At 39.8% G+C, this 25,680-nt stretch overlaps 4 long non-coding RNA genes across 8 annotated transcripts in view; 1 reads left to right on the forward strand and 3 right to left on the reverse strand.

The window, feature by feature from the left end:
• The window catches only part of LOC123643718, a 168,748-nt gene extending 163,423 nt beyond the window's left edge, over window positions 1-5,325 (forward strand). The window contains exons 4-5 of the long non-coding RNA XR_006736893.1: window positions 3,437-3,537; window positions 5,153-5,325. This is a non-coding gene — a long non-coding RNA (uncharacterized LOC123643718). The remainder of the gene's footprint in view (window positions 1-3,436; window positions 3,538-5,152) is intronic.
• Window positions 1-25,680, reverse strand: part of LOC123643719 — a 60,880-nt gene that overhangs the window by 2,784 nt on the left and 32,416 nt on the right. For all 5 annotated transcript variants that reach the window (XR_006736899.1, XR_006736898.1, XR_006736897.1 and 2 more), the window contains 2 exons: window positions 6,215-6,356; window positions 87-916 (listed from right to left, as the gene is read on the reverse strand). This is a non-coding gene — a long non-coding RNA (uncharacterized LOC123643719). The remainder of the gene's footprint in view (window positions 1-86; window positions 917-6,214; window positions 6,357-25,680) is intronic.
• LOC123643721 lies at window positions 10,776-25,492 on the reverse strand. Its single transcript, XR_006736901.1, has 2 exons — window positions 25,452-25,492; window positions 10,776-11,140 (listed from the first exon to the last, which is right to left on the reverse strand). It is a non-coding gene; the product is annotated as an uncharacterized LOC123643721 (long non-coding RNA).
• Window positions 12,719-19,308, reverse strand: LOC123643722. Its single transcript, XR_006736902.1, has 2 exons — window positions 18,975-19,308; window positions 12,719-13,293 (listed from the first exon to the last, which is right to left on the reverse strand). It is a non-coding gene; the product is annotated as an uncharacterized LOC123643722 (long non-coding RNA).

Raw genomic sequence — 25,680 nt, forward strand, 5'->3', positions numbered from 1 at the left:
TTGTTGGCTTTTGTTAATAAGTAACAAAATTGAATTCCATATATTTTTGTCCCTTCCCTGTATTCTGGTGAAGATCATAAAATTACCTGCAAGGGAAGGAACAGAAGATGGAGAAAGGCTTCGGGCTCTGTGTGGCTCTGACTCTACACTCACCCTCAGAATACTTTGACGCTGACCATGTTCAACTCTTAGCTCCTGTAGGTTAGTGGAAGGAACAAAATAATACTGTATGAAAAGTAAGAATAAAATAAATAGTACATTGTTTTAATTATTATAGTTTTAATTAAAGCAAATAATTTGAGGTGTGGTAGCTAAATACAAATTACAGAGAGGTGATGTTGATAATAAAAACATTTAAAGAAATCTCAAAGAATAAAAAGTATTTTCTTATGGTTGAGACTTTTAAGAAAACAGTTTTTGTATATCAAATTGCTCATAGAAGACCGCTGAAATAAAATACTGTTCTTTGGATTTGTTTTTAAAAATTAAAATCATGTAAGCTTGACTGAAACATTTCAGTTTTTCAGACTATTCCTTTTTCTCACGTGTAGCATCTTTCTAGATCTCACGTGTAGCATCCTTCTAGAAGCTCTAGGGATGTTCCCTAGGAAGCTGTCAGACTCTCCTAGTGAATATTGCTGTTAGATTGTGACCACCTGCTGTGTGGGAGTCAGAGAATTAACCCCACAGTGCCGGGTGCAGACGTCTGTTGGATTATCGCAACAGTTATGTGTGTACGTGTGTGCGCAAGTTAAACTGTGACAAAAGATGCGAAGGTTGTTAAACAGGATTGCACACACCTTCTCCTTTTGTATCGCGGCTTGTCGTTAAGTGTTCCTTTCTCTCCTTGCTTCATCGGTATAGCCTTAAATGATGCCAAGGCTTATTTTCCTTCATGTTGTGAGGTCCATAGTTCCTAATTAAATATCAATAAATTTATTTTACCTAGTAAATAGTCTTAGTTTTATTAGTGTCATCTAAAGATAGATGAAAAGAAAGGAAGAAAATCGGAGGTTAAGTGCTCAGGAGGGGTTCCCCGTGTGTCCTCTGCCTCGTCCCCTCTGAGAGCTGTGTCATATTTCCTCCCATCGCAGTGGCTCACGTCTCAGCATTCTGTGCTTTTTTCCCAACATCAGTCACAGTCGTAACTATTTCCCTGCTGGACAGTTGGCTCCAGGGGGGACTGTGCAGAGAACTGCCTGACCCAGTGCCTTTGCTTCTTGGTTAACGTCAACTTTCTTGCCTGTTGCGCTTGCCTGAGGTCAGTTAGGAAGTGGCGTGGGACGAGGACAGGCACTCTGATCTTTTGCTGTAAAACCTGATATGCCTATTCTGCACTCTCAAGCCTTGGATTCATTTTAAGTCAAGTTGTTCTGCTTATTTACAGGTAAGTCTCAACATAGAGGTGTCTTTTAAACTTTAGAAATGGCTGAAGTTACAGAAGGCTGCAGAAGAATTATTGTTAGGATTGCATATGTAGTCATTAAGTTTCACTCTTTATTTTGACTGGTGACTCCATTTTAAAAAAAATTGAAAGCTACATAGTTTTAGTCATGCATTCAAAGTTATGGGAGTTGGTGTGACTCCCTCTTAGGCTATCCTGCATCCTAAACATTATCATTTACTTTGGTATAATGGCTTCATTCTGCTTGTTTCTGTTTTGATCTGTGGATTTCTCATCCATCTTTTTTGTTGTGGCTTTCATTTGGGATTTATTGATTGGGGAAACTGGGTCATTTGGTTTCTCATAGTCTGGCTTTTGAGGATCGCAGCTCTGTGGTCCAGTTTGACCTGCTGCTCAGTCCTCTGTATTTCCCGGAAATTGATGGTTGGTCCAGAGGTTGTGGGGTGGGTCGAGGCTGTTGCACAGGCTGCGGAAAGTTGTGTTTTCAGGAGGCACACGTGTCAGTTATCTCGTTTTGTGATATATGTAGCTATTGATGCTAGATCCAGTAATTCATTAAGAATTGCAAAATGGTGGTAATCTAATTTTCTTTCCTTTGCTAACTGGAATGCCCCTGTAAGGACATAGGCTTCCCATTATCTGCTATTTGGTTATGCTGTGGTATGGTTCACATGGGAAAAGTAGGAGAAGTGTTTAATTCCTTCTCTTTATGTATTTACCAGTTTTCAAAATAGCATCCTTCAATGGTAACCAGCTAGGTTTTTTCTTTTAGTTGTCATTTTTTGACAAAATCCTTTCTGATGCTGAGGTTTTCCCATCTTTGACCAGTGGGGGCCTCTGTGTTGGATCCCAAAGTTTGTTCCTGCTTTCTCGGGTGACAAGGTTTAAGGCCCATTTTGTACACGTCCTAAACCACTGCTTTCTTCCAAGGGCTCCGGTTTCTTTTAGTTTGAAATTGTATTTCAAGAGTACTTTCTGGCCACTCCGTGTTGCTACTGTGTTGTCTCTCTAGGCCTTGGAATGGACAGAGTTAGGAAATCAATATACTTTTAAAAGATAAAAACACCTCATTAATTCATACTGATATTTTCCATTGAAATTTATGGCTACTGGGTTTTATGTATCTCTTCTATCTAAAATCTTACCTCCTCTCTGACATGGTGAGAATTGTGGATATCATGAACAATAAAATTTTAGAATATCATATAATTAGTCAATATTTTATGCAACATTATATACACAGCTATCTGAGAATAAGAAACAAAATTATATATAGTTAAGATTATATTACTATTATATATATTTAGTTTATATTATTTGAGGCCTGTCTTAGTGTGTTCAGTCTTCTTTTCCTGTCTTCTGTTTGTAATTTTCAATTGAATTCTTTTCATCTTTTTTCTTTTTGATTTTTAATTTTTTCATTCTTTGCAACTTATGTTTATCTGATATTATCTGCTGTATAATCACTCTTGTGTAGCTTCTAGTTTAGACTTCACTTCTGAAGTGATTTCTTTTCCATTTACTTCAAATGTTTAACCCATTCCTGAGTTTTTCTAATTCTAATTTACAGCATTCCTATTATATCATTTTCTTAATGTCTTTTCTCATTTCTTGAAACAGTGGATCCTGGTTTTCTTCTGTTTTGCAGGCATATCTTTCTGACATGCCTTCATCTAAGGGTGTCACTCTGTCCTGTGAGCCGCAGTCCTTCCTGTTGTCATTCTGGTGTGAAAATCTGTTTTCCCAAACTTGTAGCAGGTAGAAGTGGGTCTGAATCCTTTTACTAGATTTATGGCTCTAATGCTCTTCTTATGCCAGTTTTGTGAAGTGCTAAAAATATGGCCTCATATTTCTTGAGATTTCCTAGGTTTTTCTCTATCTTTCCCCCATTTTTCCTTGAACCACCCTTTCTTATACTAAAGGTCATTTTAACTGACTCCAGTAGTATTTGATATTTTAATTCCTCACACTTATCTATAATGTGGGGCTTTGTCCTGGAAGGGAGCTTTGCCTAATTTTGGGTGTTCAGAGGACTGTCGTGCTCCAGCTCCTGAGGACTTTACCATGGATCCGTGCGTTACTGTGAATCGTCTCACGTGAGGATGTCTCACCCTGTCCATTGCAGCTGCAAGGTTGGTCCTCCTGTGCTCAGCTCCCCTAGATTCCCCACTGTCTCCCTCCTTGTCCTCCGTAGCTGTCAGTACTGATTGCAACTGTAGCTCTTGCAGATTTGTCCTGACTGCTCAAATTTTGGGATTCACAGGACTCCTTATCACTTAATTTTTTTGGTACTGTATATGTTGTCCCAGGGCCTTTTGCTTTGTTTTGTTTGCTTCTCTTCCAGTAACTCTGTCTAGGAGGTTCAGGGGTGAGTTTAAAACTGTTACCTCCACCATCTTCCCAGCTGACAACAATCTTGTGATTTATCTTTAAAAAAAAAAAAATTTGTTGCTAAAGGCACTGGATATTTTCTGAAGTTCAAAAGCAGAGCTAAAAGCAATAAAAAAAATCCCTTTTAGCAGAAACAAACCCAAGGCATGTTCTTCATGTTTGTATATAACACTGGACACCTCAAAATCCACAGCAATCTCATCATCAAATACAGGATCCTGAATGTTGTAAGACTTACATTGCAATTTTAAAAGGAAATTCCATGAGTAGAATTTGTGGCCTTTTAAAGTAGTTAAGCCTCAGATCCTCATAATTGATTGAACTCTTAGGAACTAATAATAATCTTTTTGTTTTGTTTTTTTTTTTGAGACAGAGTCTCGCTGTGTTGCCTGGGCTAGAGTGAGTGCCGTGGTATCAGCCTAGCTCACAGCAACCTCAAACTCCTGGGCTTAAGCAATCCTACTGCCTCAGCTTCCCGAGTAGCTGGGACTACAAACATGCGCCACCATGCCCGGCTAATTGGAACTAATAATAATCTTATCTCAATAAAAAAATAGGAGAATGTATCTGTGTTCATTCTAGATGTTTATTCCACCTAAGTATGATGATATCCAACATTCAGAGTTCATAGCAGTACCTGTCCATGATACCTCCCCAGGAAAGAGTGTTCTGAGTCCTTTTTACCATTTTTTTTTAATTTTCCTTTTTTAAAAGAACTGCTAGTGCTGTATCCAAGAAAGTAGGAAAGGTGCTGTAAGGTACAGAATCACTGCTGAGATTTATTCAATAATTCAAATCTTTAAAAATATATACCTAAGGGAAACTTCTTTCACAAGTTTTATTATTTTGCTATGGAAAGTATTTTTACTAAAAAGATCAATCTGAGCTCAAAATACATATCTGGGATTAAGTCTGATGTTTTGATTAATGGTGAAGCTGTCCCTCTGATTTACAGCTCATGTTTATAAATTAATGATAACATAAATTCTATAGATGACTTCACTTGGGAACTAAATAAGCATGAATTTTGGCCTCTCAGTAAAAACGTTTTACATTTCTAGAAATGGAAGGATGTCTTCTAATGTTTAATCATCGTAAAATTGAAACAATTGAGTCATTTTATTATTAAAAAAGGAAATACAGTAGTCAGTTGAAGGTTGTATGAAGATACGCATGATAATAGTAGTCCTCTTTTCAGTTTAAATGTCTGTAAACACTATAGTTGTCACATGAATTCATCACTTTTATGTAATTTGGATAGGTGTCATTAAAGCTTTGAAATACTCAGTTACTTAACATTTCTATTAAATATTTATAAAATATTTTTATGCTTCAGATGATGCCCTTGTTTTACAGATTTCCAATCAAGATGTAAAGGGTGAAGAATCAAAGAACAAAGAATCAGTAACAAGTGAAATTTAAGCCTTCAGTCATGCAGATTCCTAATATGATTCATAACTCATTGTCATGTTATTTCTCTAAATGCCATGTATAGTTTAATGTCCAATAAAATCAAGTTACATATATCACTTGCTTTTCTTTAAACCAAACAAATTATGCACATCTAATTTGGGTAATTATAACATGGCATTAGAAGTTTATAATTATTTTAAGTAATAGTTATAGTTTAAAGACATGCTTTTGAAACAGATATGGATTTTTTACTAGTCTCTGCTGGCATTATTAGCTAGGCAGTGTGATTGGGGAGGTTAACTTATTTTTTATTGACTACTGGGAAAAAGCAATCAAAATAGTCAACCTAGGTGTTTCCTTTCTGTCTTGAGTAACTTTGACTTTGTGTTTTTAGAGGTGATCACATTGTGACTAGCATGATTAGACTAACAGCAGATTGGTAGACTAGTCCCAATCAAGTTAATGTTTCAGAATAGGGCATCGATTAATTACATGTATTGCTTACTTTAGGGTCAAACCCAAGTTAGAAAAATATGACCTCTGACCTCTTGTGACATGTTTGGCATTGAAATTTCTGAGTTCTCCTGGAGTTCTTCCTGTTGCTACAGATATACATAAGCCCAAACTGTAAGTCCTCTTCATGTGTAGCTTGACTTTGAAGTTGCAACTAGGTACATATTATTTCTTTTTTTATGTATTATAATTTCACTTGTCGAAGCCCAATTTCCAGAAACTGTTTATTTAAGTTAAAGTTTGCTATGTCTCTCTCTCTTAGAATTATTAGAGAGGAGGAGAATGGCCATTCCTAAGTTACTTCTTTGTAAATAAGTTAGTTTGAAAAACTACCTGTTATTATGCTGCTTATGTAATTCCAAGGATTCTGCATGGAATTACTCATTGTATTCTCCTTTCAATCTATATGGATTTATTCTTCTTATGTATCTTATTGTGAAAGTGGATTGCCAGGTATACTTTACCACTGTTATCATTACTATTTTATTTTACCTGATAGCCTTACAGAAGAAGTAGCTAATTCTGAATAACCAAAGTCCATGGTGAGTTTTTTCCAGGAAGCCAAAATCTTCTGACATTCATCTTGCCTTGGATTGTCTAGCTGTGTTCATGTGCTTGACATTTCTTTGCAGTTCTATGAAGGAAACATACAGACAAGGCACATAGAAATGTAAACAGCTGTTAAAGAATCAGACAGTAGTACCTAGTAATAGGAGAGGGTCATTAGCACATGATGAGGGTTTATTAATTTACAACACTGGAGGCTTTGTTTGAGGGGAGAGGCACCAGGAGAGCTCGGAAGGCCTTCTGGGTGGCATGGAATTAGTCAGGCCTCAGTCGTCGGATGGGGTTTGACATGGCAGAGGACAGTCCAAGTAGAGGGACCGTGGGGTGTAAGGAAAGTGGATAAAAAGGCAGAGAGGTCAGACTAGGAAGGCCTTGAACGCTAGCGTTGACATTTTAATCCATAGGTAGAGGGGAATAGTGAGTGCTTTTTGAATAGAAAAATGGTAAAAATAGAACATACTCATTTTTTTCCCTCCCAGGCTAGACTGAATGGTCCCCTCAAATGTCTCTTGAGTCCATCTGCTCTTCCCTCTTCTGGGCTGAGTTTTCACTCTTGTGATTTCCTGCCTGTTCCTCCAGCCCCTGTTTTTCCACAACGTCATCTTCTCAGATCACTCTACCATCGCAGGCCTTTCTCTCTTGCCCTCAAAGCCCACATTCCTGGGCAAAGGTGTCGCTGTCTTGGCCCGTGTCTTCCACATCACCTCCGCCGCCCCCACTCTGCTACGCTCCAGAAGCCGGAGATGTGCTTGGCAGGTCCTCAGGTCTGTGTCTCCCACACGCCACATGGGATGACCTTCCCAGACTCTTCTTCCAAATGTCATCCCTGGGAAGTCTTTCCTGACACTGTTAAGCCAACCTAATTTTACCAGTTATTTTTCTAAATTTTAGGTCTGATTGTGTTCTTAAATCCTCTTTTGATTTCCCTATTGTGCATAAAGTCCAAATAATGGAGCAGGGCATTTTTATAAAGCTCTTCACAATTAGATCATAATATTTCTTCTTTTTACAACCAGCCTTTCCCCTCTCAGTGTTCCATCTGATGAGACAAGTCTCAATGGTCTGAGCACTCTATAGATTTTTTTTTTTTAAGAGATGGGATCTCGCTAGGTTGCCCAGCCTGGACTCGAACTCTTGGATTCAAATGATCCTCCCACCTCACCCTCCTGAGTAGCTGGGATTACAAGCATGTGCCATCATGCCTGGCTTAGATTTTTAATTTTGTATTTTTCCTTCATTAATGGACAAAATCATACCCAGTCTTTCAAGATCCAACTAAAATATCATCTCCTTTGAGATTTTGATACATTCCTCATTGTAACCAATCCTGTTCCCCTTTGTCTTTATTCTCATAGTAATAGATATAAAATTTGATTTTATTAGTTATTGAAGTCTCCTATGATCTTTGAAATATATTTCCATTTCTTTTATTGACTGTGAGAACCTTAAGAGTAGGGAATATCTCTTTTCTATTTTTGTATCTTAATGTGAAACAGTCATTGAGACATTAATAATAATATTCAGTTTCATTAACTGCAGAAGTGGTTTTAAGGAGGATTATGATAATTGGTAACATTAAATGAGCCATTATTTTGTGACAAGCACTGTGCTATATATAAGTTACTTATCTCATTTAATTTTCACAGCAACGCAGGCATGTGGTCATTACCCCCACACTGCTGAGAAGGTACTGTAGTGAGAAGGTGAAGTAGTTGCCCAAAGTCATCCAGGTTGTTGGTGGCAGAGCTAAAATTTGAAAATAGGTCCATCTAATGTTGGAGTTCAAGCTACTAAACATTTAAAATTTTTTCTTCTGGTATTTAATGGGTTTATATTTATATCTTTGCAAACTTTGAAGTTTTCAAAACATGATCATCTCCATGGTACTTACATATTATCTCATTTCATCCTCACAACTGTGAGTTAAAACTAGCCGCACTTTATAGGTGAAGAATGCAGCTCTCAGTAAATTATTTGTCCCAGGTTAAGTGTTAGAATTAAGAAGAACCCAGTGCTTCAGAATATATTCTAGAATTTTAAAATTAACTCCATTTGATACAGAATCTATAAAGATGCTGTTTAGGTTTTGAAGTTTAACACTTTTTGTTCAATGCAATTTTAAAGTAAAATATTTGTTTGCCATGAAATATTACATTTCTAAACGTAACATAACCATATAATAGGATACTTGGAAAATAGAAAAACAGAAAAATAACCACCTGTAATTTCTCTACCCAAATTCAACTAAGGTACTCATTTTGATGTTGTTCTTTCTAGTCATTTTCTGTATATGTATGTGTTGTCTCAGCATGGCTGAGTCATCCTCCATGTTGTCGCGTGGCCACCGCAACATGTGATGGTGGCACAGGGCTCCCCCTGGTAAGACGGCACCTCCCCATACCTGGGAGGGAGGAGAAGCGAGGTGAACAAGCACTTGTTATGAGGTTTGCATTATCTCATTTACCCGCAACACAGCCACATGGCACTGGCTTTAATGATTGTCTAGGTGCGCAGGTGGAGATGCGGGTGGAGTGAGGGCTTCTCCTGCCATACAGCGGCCGCTGTGCACAGGGGACCCGCAGACTCCAGAGGCCTCGCCTCCCCCGGGCGCTCACGTGGCCGCCGCATCTTCTATTAAGTTCTCATAACAAAGCTCCGTGCTCCAGCTGCACAAATAAATAGTGGGGTGAAAGCTCAGAGGGGTAACCTATACCAAGGAGCGGGAATTACTTTTGTAGGACTAAGGGCAAGGGACTGGGCACTTTACATGCATTACCTCATCTGGCTCTGTCTACAACCCTGAGGTGAGTGTCCTCTGCCTTTTTCATCACGGTGCCGTCACCGTCGCATGCTAGGATAACCTGGGTGTTTTCACCATGCTCCGTGTCCCCTCGCATCATACCCTTGCCTCGTGCTTTGAATTATTTCCCTACTGTGGACACGCAGGCGAGTGTCTCTGGCTTCCTTCCAGCACAGATAACTGTGCATTGCCCCAGCTCTTCACGGCCACTCACTGGGATGTAGGTCCAGAAAGAATTCCTCCGTGGTGATGCCATACGCATATGGGTACTTAATTTGACTAAGCTCTTAAGAAAGGATGCCTCAGTCTACAAGTTCGGTAGCACTGTGCACATTGGGTTTTGTTTTCCTGTACATCTGCATATACTGGACGTTCACTTGCCCAAATTTTGTCATTCAGAGGGATGTTTTAATTTGCATTTCTGTATTTGGTTTAGGCAGCTCATTGTGTTCTTATATGGTTCTGGGCTTCCTTTGCTGCGGGTGCCTGTTACTGCCTTCTGCCCATTTCCCACTGGGATTGCTGTCTTTTCCTGTTGACTTCCAGAAGCTCTTGTTACACTGGACAATAATTCCTTTATAGGTTTTATGGTTTGTAAATCTTTTCTCTGTCATCTGTTTATTAATTTTTTCCATAGTTTTCTTAACAGAAACTTCTAATTTGGATGTGATCAAATTCAGTCTAGTTTGCCTACTGTTTTATGCTTTTGAAATTTTATTTAAGAAGTCCTTAAGGCAACAAGAATATTCCCTACATTTTCCTCTACTAACTTTATAGTTTTACCTTTCATAGGTCTTTAAACCATCTGTAGCTATCTTTTTATGTGTTAGGTAAGGATCTACGTTACTTTATTGTTTGTTGTGAGTCTACCTTCTTCTTTAGACTTTAAACTTAAAAGTCTTAAGAACTCTTGTGGGAGATACTTTAGGGGCCCCTGTAGCAGACCATGTGGTTGAATTGCTTGTTGGCAGTGCCATAGTGTTCTTTGGCCTCTGCCGTGAAACCTCTTCCCACCGGTGTGTGGTCTCTGTGAGGCAGGGGTCTCTGTCGCGTGTGGCTGGCATGTGGCCCTCACCCAGCTGTCTCCAGCAGTGTTTGTTACATGCTGGGTGCACGTGAGCTCTTTTCCTGAAGCCAGTTTGTCCTTCTGAGAGAAAGCTTGAAAATGTTAATAGACCGAGACTAATGCTAATATTGCTCTCCTATTAACTGGCTGTGTTTTCTCGAGGAAGTCATTTTTCTTACTTTGTCTGTAAATCGGTGCCTCTGTGTCACCACCGTCTCATTCAAGATACAGGAAGTTCCCTGTGCTCCTGTGTGGCCAGCCCACCCTGCCCTCCAGCCCCACTCCATCACCAATTGGCTGTCACAGTGATGAGCTTTGCCTGCTTTGGAATTTTATATAAGTGGAATTATACAGTGTATTACTTTTCATGATTGGCTTTTTTGATCAACATGTTTTGAGATTCATCTGCTTAAGGATGTTAGTGGTTCATTCTTTTTCATTGCTGAGTAGTAGTCCATTGTGTGCATATATATATATATATACCATGATTTTTAAAATCCGTTTAGCTGCTGAAGGGACATTTGGGGGTTATTATGACATAAGATAGAGTGTGCTTTTATGTACAGGTATAGGCGTGTATTGGGATAAATATCTAAGAGTGGAATCACTAGGCCATATGATAAATGTATGTTTAACTTTATTAGAAACAGCACAACTGTTATCCAAAGTGAAGAGTTTACATTTCCACCAGCAGTATATGAGAATTCCAAGTTTTCTACACCTGGTATTGTCCATCTTATAAAATTTGTGTCATTCCAGTGGGTTTGTTAGTGGCATCTCACAAAGTTTAAGTTTGCATTTTCCTGATGTAAGCACCTTTTAATGTGCCTATTGACCAATGATATCTTCTTTCACAAAGTGTCTGTTCAGTTCCTTTGCCCATTTCTTAGTGAGTTGGTTTATTTCAGCATTCTTACTGAAGTGTTATAGAGTTCTTCATATGTGCTGGATACGAGTTCACTGACAGATCTATATATCTGTGGTTCTAGAAGGAGATAATACAGGAAATGAGGAAGAATCACTATTTATAGAGATATTGGGTAAAAGATACTAGTACTCAATCCAGGAAGCCCAGTGCAGAACAAATCAAAAGGATATCCATCCACATTTAGCCATATTATAGTGAAAACTGCAGAATTTACTAGAGGGAAAGAGAAAACCTTAAATACAGACAATAGATTTTTGAAAAGACATCATTTATAAAGGTGTGGTAGTTAGACTCATGACTGACTTCTTAACTGCAGCACTGGAATTCAAATGACTGGAACAATAGCTTCAATATGTCTTGAGAGATATTAACTCTCAGCCTAGAATTACTTACCTTTCAAGTAAGAAATTGAAATAAGGCTTTTTTAGACAAAGTCTGAGAGAAAAGAAATTCTTAATGGTTTACATTAGGTAGAAAAAAAATGATCCCAAATGAAAGTTCTGAAATGTAAGAATGAATAAGGAGCAAAGTTGATAAGTGTGGTTAAAATTAAAGCATGAACTATAAAATATAAAAATAACATTCAATTTGTGAAAAATAATTAGGCCAGAGCAACTGTAACACCAGCAGCAGAATATAGAAACAACAAAGGATCATTAGCAGCAGAACAGATAGTCATATGTTTATATAAAAGGCTATTACACTACAATAAAAATAAACTGTCGCCTCACACATCAATATGGATTAATTGCAAAAATGTAATGTCAAAGAAAGGAATCAAATTACCAAAGAATACTTGGAGAATGACTCCATTTCTGTAAAGCTCAAAAACCGGCAGCACAGAGCAAAGTGTTTTTAAGGAATGCACATACACAGGACCCAACGGTATGAAGACAAAAACGGGGAGATGGTTACCACAGGATTAAGGACACTGGTGGTGGTGGCGGGAGCCAGCAGGAGGGGCCTATCCAAGGAGCTTCTGCTCTTTCTGAGGCGAGGTGGTGGTTTCTCTGGTGTTTCTTTTATTCTTCAAACTGCACATATTTTAAAATACTTCCTTGTATGAGTAATTTCTAAATGAAAAATTTTAAAGGAGGAGTAAGTGGATGGCACAGAAGCCTGTTGGGGAACGTGGATGATAAACAGGGGTCAGGAGGTGGGATATGTAATGAAAGGATTGATTATCCTGCCTGGTCGGATCACTGTTGTGTTGCCAGCAGAGCTTTCCTTCTGTTCCCAGATGTGCACATCTCAGTCACATTCAGGCATTGACAGCCTATTCCACTATGTTTTAGGGAACCGGTTCATTCAGTAGTAATCATCATCATTTAAGTCAACTGTTTCTTTTTAGGTATTTCTCTTTTCTTCCACTAAAGACTTTTCTATGCGAGATTGTCAAACTGAAAATGATATCCTAATTACATGGAAACTACATTATTTGAATGCTGTGTGTTTTTGAACACTTGGCACTATAGAAAGAAGTGTATTTGGCTGAGTGTTGTGAGTAGAATTCTATCAAGTGTTATCAAGAGAAATTTCATACAGAATTGAAAAAGAAGGCCTAGTATTTACCATTAATTATTTTTCTCTGACAAATGGACAAAGCATATAATTTTATTGTGACCTTTTTTTTAGTTTTTATTTCAATAGATTTAGGGAGTACAAGTATTTTGGGTTATATGGATGAATTATATCATGCTGAGGTTAGGGCTTTTCAGGTACAATGTACATTATTATGATAATATTTTATAATTGAGTTTAAAATGAAAATAGAAGTTTTAAAAATGTATATGATTTAAAAAGATGTAATTACATAATTTATTTTGAAAGAAAATCCATTCAATAAAATTAGTAGGTTATACATCATAAAGTTTGCTAATCATTGAAAGTTTGTCTTAGAGTTCTGTTAAAATAGATTGTGTACTAAGTGTTGTACAAAATACAGTTAGATTTGGTTTAGGGCTAGTAAATGTATATAATAAGAAAAACATATAACAAATATTTTCAATGGTGGAATTGAGCTTTAATGTAACATTTTGAAACATCCCATTTCGAGACATTGATTAATTCCTATTCTAAACGGCTGAGGAATGGAGAAACAAAAGAGATGGGAATGTTTGCCACTGGCCAAGAGTGAGACTGGCGCTGTCACCAGTGCTGTCGGTGCAAGACGCAAGCCACACAGCGCAGGAAGCAGGGTCCCCATCATCCTGAAGGAAGAATAAAATTCAGTTGGCTTTTAATCCATGTGTGTGCATGTGTGCACATTGTCCTCATGTGTATCAATCAGTATACACGGTATATTTTATTAGAGCTTTTGTTCCAAAAATATTTTGAGGACAATTAGAAAAGAAGATACAGAGTAAGGCTATATATATTAGAAGGGGATGAGAAGGATGAGGAAAAGAGAAATGAAGTTTAGGATCTAAAATAGAGCCAGGAGGAAACCTAATACGAGAAAGTCTTCCATGAATTCCTACAGCTTGTTAAGGATGTGTCACAAATTTGGGTTTTGGTATAAAAGGGCAAGCTCAACATCTTAGTGATGGCCATAAAGCAAATTTGTTGCCCAGGTGAACCGTAGCTATTATTCACAATGCTAAAACCAGAAAGAAATTTATCCTGAGGGTTTTCAGAAAGGTAACCATTTTCTAATTGATGGCAGAGCATAGCTAGTCAAGGTTGGGCTTTTGGGTGCGATTTTGACTAAACTGTCACTGGTTGTGTGATGAAGAGTGTCCCAGGACAGTCCTCTGCTGTTGCCTGTGCTCTTTTTCCCAACTACCAAGGAAATGGACTGTACAACTTACAGTATATTTTAGGCCTGGTGCAGTGACTTGTGCCTATAATCCTAACACTTTGGGAAGCCAAGGAGGGAGGACTGATTGAGGCCAGGAGTTCAAGACCAGTCTGAGCAAGAGCGAAACCCCATCTCTACTAAAATGGGAGAGGGGGAGAAAAGCCAGGTGTGGTGGCATGTGCCTGTAGTCCCAGCTACTGGAGAGCCTGAGGCAGAAGGAACACTTGAGCCTAGGAGTTTGAAGTTGCAGTGAGCTGTGGTAGTAACACTGTACTGTATCCCAGGTAACAGAGTGAGCTGTGGTAGTAACACTGTACTGTATCCCAGGTAACAGAGCGAGACCTTGTCTCCAAAAAAAGAAAAAAGAAAAAGACACTTCCCCTCCCCAAATTTACAGTGTTTAATCTTCAGATATGAAACAAGTACATTATTCTTGAACCTATGGTGAGTTTTGCATCGTTACACAGATATGTCATTTTCATCAGTTGTGTCATTGTTATAGACTGGTAAGTTTTTAAAAAGTTGGTAAAACTTGGGGCTAGGTCTAATTTAATTGTGTAAAAAGATTAGAGCAAGCTATAAAATGTACAATTCATCATTACTGAAATCACAACTTAGAATTAAAAATACTTTTTATAAAATGGAACCAATGTTAATAATGTAAGTAGTGTATGTGTCACAGTAAAAACGGTTTATTTCTCCCAAATGAAAACTCTGCCTGTTATGGAAGGGATAGTTAAGTCTCTACTAGCTTTAAGATAAATAAATGTTTTACTTTTCTACTTTTAATTAATGTCACTGCATAAATAAGAGGTCAAAATCTAATGTAATTATTTGCAGGGTAACCTTTGGGACAATCATAATAGAGAAACTTTTTACAGAGAAAGTATTTGTAATGCCTTCACTATTCATGAAAGATATAATGGAAAGAAAAGGGATTTTATTGGTTAGTTAATCCCCATAAAATCTACATAATCTTTCACATATATTTTTATTTCTCTTGGGTATACACCTAAGCGTGGGAATGCTGGGTCCTACGGGAGGTAAACACTTAACTTTTTAAGACATTGCCCAACTGTTTTCCAAAGTGGTGGTTCCATTTTACATTCCTACCAGCGGTGTATGAGAGCCCCACTTTCCCCCATCCTTGCTAACATGTGGAGTCGAGACTGGCTATATAATTTGCTGGGTCTGGGGCAAAATGAAAACGCCGGGCTCCCTGTTCTAAGATCATTAAGGATTTCAAGATGAAAACAGGAGGGCATGAAACAAGGCGCAGGGCCCTCCGTGCAGGGGCTCTGTGTCACTGCACAGGTCACAGGCCTGCAAAGCCAGCCCTGCGTGGCCTGCCAGTCTCTTTCAGCCACTCGGGCAGGTGTGCAGCAATTCTCACTGTGGTGTAAGTCGCAGTTCCCCCACAACTAATAACATTGAGCATACTTACTTGTCTTCTAAGCATCTTCTTTGGTGAAGTATCTAGCCAAATTTTTTGCTCATTTTGTTATTGGGTTATTTACTTTTTATTACTGAGTTTGAGACCTATTTACATATTCCGGATACAAGTCCTTTGTCAGGTACAGGCTTTGCAAATATTTCCTGCCAGTCTATGGTTGGTATTTTCACTCTAACAGTGTCTTTGGAAGAATATAAGTTTAAAATCTTGATAAAATTCTGCGTGCTCTTTCGGAAAACCATGCTTCAGGTGTTATATTTAAGATGTCTTTGCCTAGCCCAAGATCACAAACATGTTCTATTTTCTTCTGGAAGTTTATAGTTTTACATTTATATTGATGGCCCAATTCGTATATGTATGAGATGTGGAATGAGTTAAATTTTTTTTTTGATACACGAGTAGCCACATTTTCTTGCACACTTTATTGAAAAGACAATCCTTTTTCCCCTGCATGGCCTTTGCTCATCTGTAACACATCTGTTTTCCATGCATGAGTGAGTCTATTTCTTTTCCTTTTTTTTTTTTTTTTTTTTTTTGAGACAGAGGCTTGTTCAAGTTGCTGGGCTAGAGTGACATGGTGTCTGCCTAGCTCCCTGCAGCCTCTAGCTCCTGGGCTTGAGTGATCCTCCTGCCCCAGCCTCCTGAGTAGCTGGGACTGCAGATGCCACCACCACACCTGGCTAATTTTTTTTCTATTTTTAGTAGAGACGGGGTCTCACTCTTGCTTAGGCTGGTCTCGAACTCCTGACCCCGAGTGATCCTCCCTCCTTGGCCTCCCAGAGTGCCGGGATTGCAGGAGTGAGCCACTGCACCTGGCCGTGAGTCTGTTTCTGAACTCTCTATTTCGTTCTATTGATCTATTTGTCTTTATATCACTGTCTTGATTACCATAGCTTTATTAAAAATCCTGAAATTGAGTGGTATTAGTCCTCGAACTTTGTTCTTTTTTTTTTTTTTCTGGAGGACTTATTCTATGTCATTTGCATGTCCCATGAATATTAGAATCAGCTTGACAATTTCTACAACAGAGAACACTTAGATGTTGACTGGGCTTGTGCTGAATCTGCAGATCAATTTGGTCAGAACTGATGTCTGAGTGTTTTTCTGACCTGCGAAGAAAGAGTATCTCTCCCTTTGCTAAGGTCTCCTTTATTTTTACTCTGCAATGTTTACAGTTTTTATAGTACAGGTCTTTTGTAGTTTTGTCAGATTTACCTGTAAATATTTCTTTTTAAATGCTATGACAATCTAATGCCACCAGTGGTATGACAAGAGGTGGAGCCCACATGGCAATGTGAGCGATGGTTTCCCCCAGAGCAAATGTTCCAAGAGACAGACAGTGGAAGCTGCTGGTTTCATGAGTCCTGGGCCTGGAAGCTGATACCATGTCATTTCCACCATGTTCCATTCACCAAACATGTCCTGTACATTTTCTCTTCATCTCATCAGCTCTTTGCTCTGTTTTCTTTTATGACTTCATTTGCATTGAGTATTTTTTCATTCTTATTTCCTTTGTGGCCCATTAGCTATAACTTTTTGTTTTACTGTTTTAGTTATTTAGCTTTAGGGCATGGTTTAGTTCTTTGTGTGGGCACCTGTCCTGTGCAGCATAGAATACGAAACAATACCGTTGGTTTCTACCTTCCAGTGATATGACACCACTTTCTGTGCTGCGTAAGAGCCATACAGAATGCTCCACACTTCCATCGCTTCCCCTCGGGTCTCTATGGTATTGTCATACATGTTACTTACACATGTGTTATACACCGCAATTTCATTATTGTTATTTTTGTTTAAAGAGTCAATTATCTTTTAAAGACGTTTTAAAAAGAAAAAAAGTCACATACTACCCATTTGGTTACCATGGGCAGATCTCTAAACATAATCTCATCTGGTAGATGAGATTATCATTTTTCTCCTGCCTAAAGTACGTCTAACATTTCTTGCCTTTTAAGAGTGTGTTGCTGATTGATTCTTTCAGCTTTTATGTATCTTAAAAAGTATTTCACTTTAAACCTATTTTTCTTCTGATATACACAATTTGCCACTGTAACCATTTGTAAGTGTAGTTCACTGGCATTAAGTAAATTCACAATGCTGTGCAACCATCATCATTATATATATATTTCCAATTTTCTCATCATACCAACCGGAAGCTCTGTAACCATTAGGCGATAACTCCCATTTCCTCTGCCCTCAGCCCCGGGTAACCTCTAACATACTTTGTCTGTATGAATCTGCCTATTCTAGATATTTCAAAGAAGTGGTATTTGTCCTTTTATGCCTGGCTTATTTCATTTATCATGATGCTTCCAAGATTCACCCATGCTGTAGCAGGTGTCATATAACTCCATTCCTTTTCATGGCTGAGTAATATTCCTCTGTGTGTACTTGCCACATTTTCTTTATCCATTTATCATCTGTTGATGGACATTTAGGTTGTTTCTGCCTTTTGGTTAGCGTGAATACAGTTGCTATGAACATTAGTATGCAAATGTAAGTTTGAATCTCTGTTCTGAATTCTTTTGGTTACACACCTGTAATTGGACTTGCTGGGTCATACGGTAATTCTATGCTTAACCTTTTGAGGAACCACCAAAGTGTTTCAACAATAGCTGCACCATTTTTCACTCTCATCAGCAATATATGCGGTTTCCAGTTTCTCACAGGCGAGGGGGATGGAGGGATGGGATGGAAGATGCCTGGGCTGGCAGTCGGTACCCAGTGTTCCCTCCTGGTCTTAGCTCAGGCTCCTCATCTTCTTGGCCATCGGAGCAGGGCTGCTCCCCATACCCACTGTGGCAGTCCCCTGGAGTCCCCCAGGCTTCACCAAGCAGCGCCCAGGTGACAGGTCCCCAACAACCCCCTTGGACACTCTCAGACACTCCGGGGCCTTCAACAATTAGAAGCCTGCCCTCTTCCGGCTGCTCAGTGACACGGACCCCAGGACCCAGCAACAGAAACAGGAACGCGCAGGCGCGGCTCTAGCGAGGCAGAGTCTGCGCTCCACTGCCGGTTGGGGCGGAGCTTCCGCTCCACTGCCGGCTGTGGTCGCGGCACTTCCGGCTTCTGAGGGAAAGAGGCCGAGGCTGGGGCTGAGCCCGGAGCCCCAGCGCTGGCTCAGCCTGGGGGCGGGCTCCGGTCCGCCACCGCCGCACCCAGGGCAGAGGCTGCGCCCGAGGATCGGGCCGGCTCAGCCACGGTGAGGGAGCGGGGCCCGCCCAAGCAGCAGCCGCAGCCGCCCCCGCGTGCCTGTCGCTCCCTGGCTCAGGCATCCCCCTCAGGCTCCTGCCTTCGCCCAGAGCCCCTTGCTACCACCCGCTCGGTGTCCAGTTCCCCCTTCCCCGTGCAGCCCATTCACCTGCTGGGGTAAAGCCCTGTAGGTGGCACCGCCTTAACCTCCCTTCTTCCCAGTGACAGCCTTTCCACGTTCTTTGCCACCGTCTCCCCGTCCTTTAACCCTGACCCTTTCTTCTTTTTCTCTTCCATTTTATCTTTCTCTCTCTTCTGTGATCCTCACTCCTTTCTCCCTGTTTTTTTGCTCTTCCTCCTCATCCCCCTCACTGTTTTATCTCCGTTGACCCCTCCTCTCCATGTCCCTTCTCGCGTCTCTCCCCTCATTGGACGTCCTTCCTCACCCGCTGCCACACTTGTCCCCATCTCCTTCTCCAAGCTTCAGGGGTCTAAGCAGGAACAATTTGAGGACTGTCTCTTCCCAGGAACTGTAGGGTGGGCAGATGGGGATTTGTAGTTTTCATCTTCCTTTTGTGTTTGGAGAAAGGGGAGCTTGGAGGCATTGAAGAGAGCCTGGAAGCCTTGTTACCTACTGTCACGGCAAAACCCAAGAGATGGTGTGTTACAGCGTGATAAAGAGAGGGCCGACATGCATATTGAGACCTTACAAAATATTTAGCTTTTTGACAAAAGTAGCTAAAAAATATTTTGATTTATTTTTTTTTAATTTTGAGCATCTTTTAGTGGGGAGATACAGCTTCGGAAATTTAAAAATATTTATTTACAGGCTTGACTATTGTAACTTAGAAAAAAAATGATTTTTTTTTTTCTTGGAGGCAGAGACCAAGGGCATTTGAGAACTGACAATGACCTTGCTTTGCAGTCAGACTGTGACAGCCTCTTTAATACCTTCCAAAGGGTGCGTATGTTTTGCCTTCTCTGCTTTAGCTGGGAAAACCTTATATTTGCAAATTTTCTCCTTCCTGTTTCAAAATCGCTTGAGATTTCAGTTGGTTTTTTTTTCATTGAGTTGGATTACACGTGGTTTGCTGTACATTTATTAAAAACATTGCTCCATAATATGCAACAAGCTAAATGTTGGTCTCCTAGAGGGACAGACATTCTAGTCAATAATCATATTCTCATAGAATGTTAGTCATTTCCTATTTTCCCTCCATCTGTTCTTTAGGAAAATAGATTACTATAAAATCGTTTAATCTATGAACTTTCCCTAACTCACTGGCTCCTGCATTTTTAGGTTGTCATTTTCCTGTGTCTGTCTCCTTGGCTTTCACAGCCCATCACCCTGTTATTGTGTGCTGACCTCTTTCTCTTTGTGGAATATGAGTTCCTATAGGCAGCAGCTGTGCCTTAGTCCTCCTATTCCTAGTGCTGAGGCCAACTAGGTGATTGAATGATTTACTTTATGGTCTCATTTTCCCTCCTGACAAGTATAATCTTAAACTGAAATTTGAGGCAACTGGACTACTCAGAGTGACTTTGAGAATCTTATTTTTGGTGCAAAAAGAAATTTTAGTGAGATATAATGATACTCTATTCAGAATAACAAGCCATCCTCCCTAAGACATGAACTAGCTAGGTTTTTGAAGTGTAAGCCCTTTGGTTTTTAATAAAAGTATAAGTAATGAGGGAGGAGTTATGTTACTCCTATTTGGGTATTTAGGGCCCCAAAGTGTCATTTGGGCTGGGCCTGAAAGACAAATAGGATTTATCTAGATCATTTTGGGAAGAGAAAAAATGCTGCATTGTGAATGTGAGTACAAAGTGCTAAGGAATTAGGATGCATTGTAGGAAGCAGGATTACCGTTACATAGCATGGAAGGATGCAAGAAAGAAGATATATACTAGGAAATGAAGCTAGAAAGATACTATCTTAGTCCATTTAGGCTATGGTAGCAAATGCCATAAAATCCTTGTAAACAAAAGAAACTTAATTTTAGGATAAAAAGACAAGGGAGAAGACCCTTTAGGATGCACCTCCAAGTCTAAGTTAGGATCCCAAACAACAATTCCTAGGAAAAGAACCAGCTCAGAACCATCAAACAAAAATGGTGCTCGGGACGACCCACCAGCCCCACCGGAGAAGAAGCTCGGAGTCAGAAGGTCCAAAGGGGCCATGCCGGTACTCGGTGCCGACTTCGTTCCCTGAGCCCCAAGCCCCACGCCCGGGCGTCAATCTCGTCAACAGAAAACAAACCACACTCTGTAACATAATATGAAAGAGATTTAATCTGAGCCAAATTTGAGGCTCATGACCCGGAATCATGCCCAAGAGGCCTTGAGCAAGTGGACTCGCTGTGGCCGGTATGTTCTACTTTGGTTTTATACATTTCAGGGAGACAGGGGTCATAGGTAAAGTCATAAATCAATATGTGGGAGGCACACATCGGTTTGGCCCAAAGAGGTGGGCCATCTGGAAGCGGGCGGGAGCTCACAGGTTATAGGCGGCAGCAGCGGTGTGTGTGTGGGGGGGGGTGAGCCTCAAAACTTTAGTTCGCAAGTCCCCCCCGTTTGGCCAAGATACGTCAGAGAGATGGCATCTATGGCAAAACCTTTATGACCTTTAACTTTCACATCCACTTAATTTTTAATGACCATTGACATATTGAAGTTTAGTTTCAAAGATCAGTGAATTAGACAAAATCATCTTTTCACAAAATACTTATATCTTATGATATTTTAATTAAAAAATTTTGTATGGAATTATTTTCCTTTCATCTACAAGTTTTAATTACATACATATACAGATGATCACGTCAACTCTTAGAAAAACCTAGAAAGTTAAAGTAACTTTGAAGTGTTAACGTCGCCCATTTTATTGGCATTCCTAAATACAAAGTTAACAAGGTATAAGCTTTAAACTTATGTTTAAGAACTAATGTTGCAGTATTTTACCTTATAAACGATCCAAACTTTTTATGATTATCTCTTTTAAATTAACATAATGACTTTAAGATTCTCAATTATAGGAAAATTTTATTCATTTGTATTTACCTACTTTATCTTATCTATTCATTTACCTTAGCAGTTTACATAGATTCTAGCTATTCATTTAAGTTACTTTTCTGTTTGCCATTTTTGTACCCTGTAAATTAGATCTGTAACACAGAACAGGGATTAAAATATAGTTTAAGTTATTGGCTTTTCAATCTTAAACTCGCAAATCTTACCCAAAAAAGCAAGTAAGTCCTTCAGTAAGACTTAGTAAACAAATATGACATCACTTTAAAATGCTATAAATGTAGTAGATGTTTTAGAACATCCCATTAGTTCATTAGATCCTTCCAAAATGTAACGTCCCGAAACAGAATTTATTGACATCAAAGTGTCTCTGGTCCCCAAAGTCTGAGAGCAAATGCCCCCAAAATGTCCCCGTGAAGACCTGTTGAGAATTTACTGCCGAGAAGGTTACTAGGAGAAAAGAATTAAACTTATGCATGCACACCTTCAGAACGAACACTCAAAGGTGCAGGGGAAACTGTCCATTATTTATGTTGAAAGCATGGACAGTGCAGTAGAAATGACTGGCCCAAAAGTGGGTGCGCTCATTCTAACAGGCCGAGTGGCAGAACCAGCAAGGTTTTTACATTTAGAATCTGCTTGGCCTCTGCCCTTTCTGGCATGGGGTTTTATGGTAAAACAAAGAAAGAACAAAGCAGGTCAGATAATTACTTCAGGGCCATTTTACATAGACTAAGTTTGGGTTTTAAGTCTAGCTTTTGAAGAACAGGAGTTGTTTAAAAAAAAAAAAAGTGTGCTCTCCTTGATTCTAATGGATGCTAATTGCTTCTGTAAATATGGCTTGCTGACCTAGCTTAAGTGAAGCCGAGATGGACTCGACAGGCGGGGGGGAGATAACTGTAAGTTACTTCCTGATAAAGGGCTGGAGAGTCCCTGGGCCTTCCAACCAATTAACCAGATAAGAAGGGCAAGGCATAATCAGAAGCCAGTCCCACGGCTTGAAAACCAACCAATCAGGAGCCAAGACAATCAGCCACTTTTGAAGGAGCAAATGAATTAAGGGAGGGAGGGAGGGAGGGGGGATGGTATACCCTGTGCATGTAATCTGCTGAAAAGTACAAAAGACATTCACCCCCCGGGAGCAGGGTCCCTGCCCAGGGAAAGAGACCACGGCATTGGTGCTCAGGGCTTGGACCCCAGCTCAACCTAGTCAATAAAACTCCTTTGCCTTTTTGCAGCCTCAGTGACTCTGTCTTTCTGTTCCTGGGGATGAGGGGAACCAGCTTTAACACTTTCAAAAAAAAGGGGTTCTGGTTTTTATGGCCAGCTTCAGGGAGGGATTGGTATAAGAAGCAAGCACACGAGGCAAGGTCACAACATTTTTGCTGCTGAAGCATTCGTTTTAAGTTTTCTGAATCCCATATCAACATAAGATCACCTGAGTGTAGACTGAGAGAGAGAAAAAAAAAAAAAATTCTCAGTGCCAGTCCCCAGCACCTCAAACAATGCTACAAAGAAGTAGCATGCTTTTTGCATGAGGATCAAGATTAAGTTGTCTGGAAAAGAATCCAAATGGTCTCAGAACAATTCTTTTTTTTGGGGGGGTGTACTTGAGTACCCGCAATATTTATAAAGAGTAAGACTGTTTTCAGATCCTCTAGATTGTAATCATCATTCACTTTTCATCTTAAAATAAATGACTACACAAAAATTAATAATTTACAAACGTTTTCCCCAGGCACAAACTTTGTTACAGCCACATAATGTACACATAACTGGCTCGCTTGTAAAGAGTGTGACAAAAATGGACGAGACCAAGAGAAAACAGAAGCTTTCAATTTAAGCTCTTCTAACCACAACTTGTAGGACAACTCTGAGTCCCTGAGGGTCGGGTTAACATTACATGACAGTGCATTTACAAACACCTTCTGTGTACCTCTCTATAGACGCTGAATCAGTGGAGGTAAACTCTATCTGCCGTTAGGGTTAAAAGACGAAAACGGAAATATTTTCATAAACCTTTGACCAATAACTGGCATCAGGATCTCCACGTAGCCTTTCCATTGTAAATGCCGTAAAGAATGAGTTATCTGGACATCAACAGAAAAACGTAGCAGGGTTTAGAGTAGCCAGAAAAGAAGAGAGAGAAATAGATCGAGACACTTCAACTCTATAGTGCGGTAGGTCGACCGTTTCGGCTCTGAATTTTCCTGGATGTAACTTGCCCTTTTGTAAAAACTTGTGCACACGCATTAGCTATAACCAGCTGGAGCCCTACCAACACCTGGCATGCCTTCCACTCTTTTCATTTCCAGAACTACTTGCAAGTAGAGGCACCACACACCAACTGCGGTGCCCCATGGGGGTCACTCTCCCTTGTCTTTCCTCGATTTTAAATGATGTCCCATTTTTTCTTTAAAAGACGCAACCGAACTGTAACACAGGGTTTGGTGTCATGGATCAGAGTGTGCTGCTTGTGGGTGGGGCTCCTCAAGGTCTCATCACTGAGTCGCTCCCACCCTCTTAGGTGTCTCAGGTTTCTCTCTCGGAGGTCTAGCACCTCCGAGAGGGCTCCAAACGCTGAGTGATCAGCTCTTATATGCGTTTCCTGGAAGAGCCTTCTTTTAATTAATGTGTGTGGGGGGGGTTCCCTATGGGGCCACTCGCGCCTCAGGGAATCGCCCCAGGCAACTCCCACCCGGGACCCCGGTCGCCCAGGTCTCCCAAGGCTGGGAGGAGTAAGGTTGCCCCTTCTCTTCGGAGCTGAGGAACTCAGTCTCTCATTTATCTACCAACAAGACAGTTCAGTTTCCTCTTTCAAAAATGCACAGCAAAGCCAATTGAGATTAATTTTAGGATAAAAAGACAAGGGAGAAGACCCTTTAGGATGCACCTCCAAATCTAAGTTAGGATCCCAAACAACAATTCCTAGGAAAAGAACCGGTCCAGAGTAAACCAAGACCATCAACCAAAAATGGCGCTCGGGACGACACACCAGTCCCCCACCAAAGGAGAAGCTCCGAGTCGGAGGGCCCAAAGGGGCCTTGCCAGTACCCGGCGCCGCGTTCGGGCTGCTCCTTCGGTGGTCCTGAGTCTTCCCCGAGCCCCACGCCCAGGCGTCAATCTTGTCAATGGAAAAGAAACCAAACTCCGTAACATAATTTGAAAGAGATTTAATCTGAGCCAAATTTGAGACTCATGACCTCAAACCACGCCCAAGAGGCCTCTAGGTAAAGTCATAAATCAATACGTGGCAGGTACACATCCCTTTGGCCTGAAGAGGTGGGCCATCCGGAACAAGGGGCTTGCAGGTTATAGGCAGTGGTGGCAGTGTTGGGGGAGGGTGAGCATCAAAATTTTATTTTAGTTCGCAAGTACCCCTTTTGGCCAAGATATGTCAGAGAGATGGCATCTATGGCCAAACTTTTATGACCTTTAACTTTCACATCCACTTAATTTTTAATGACCATTGACATACTGAAGTTTACTTTCAAAGATCAGTGAATTAGACAAAATCATCTTTTCACAAAATACTATATCTTATGATATTTTCATTAAAAAATTGTGTATGGAATTATTTTCCTTTCATCTACAAGTTTTAATTACATACATATACAGATGATCACGTCAACTCTTAGAAAAACCTAGAAAGTTAAAGTAACTTTGAAGTGTTAGTCGCCCATTTTGAATTGGCCCATTGGCATTTCTAAGTACAAAGATAACAAGGTATAAGCTTTAAGCTTATGTTTAAGAACCAATGTTGTAGTCTTTTACCTTATAAACGATCCAAACTTTTTATGAGTATCTCTTTTAAATTAACATAATGACTTCAAGATTTTAAAATATAGGAAAATTTTATTCATTTGTATTTACCTACTTTATCTTATCTATTCATTTACCTTAGCAGTTTACGTAGATTCCAGCTATTCGTTTAAGTTACTTTTCTGTTTGCCATTTTTGTACCCTGTAAATTAGATCTATAACATGGAACAAGGAGAAAAATATCATTTAAGTTACTGGCTTTTCAATCTTAAACTTGTAAATTTTACCGAGAAAAGCAAGTAAGTCCTTCAGTAAGAATTAGTAAACAAATATGACATCACTTTTAAATGTTATAAACGTAGTAGA

The sequence above is a fragment of the Lemur catta genome, chromosome 8 (assembly GCF_020740605.2).
Source record: "Lemur catta isolate mLemCat1 chromosome 8, mLemCat1.pri, whole genome shotgun sequence".
NCBI lineage: Eukaryota > Metazoa > Chordata > Mammalia > Primates > Lemuridae > Lemur > Lemur catta.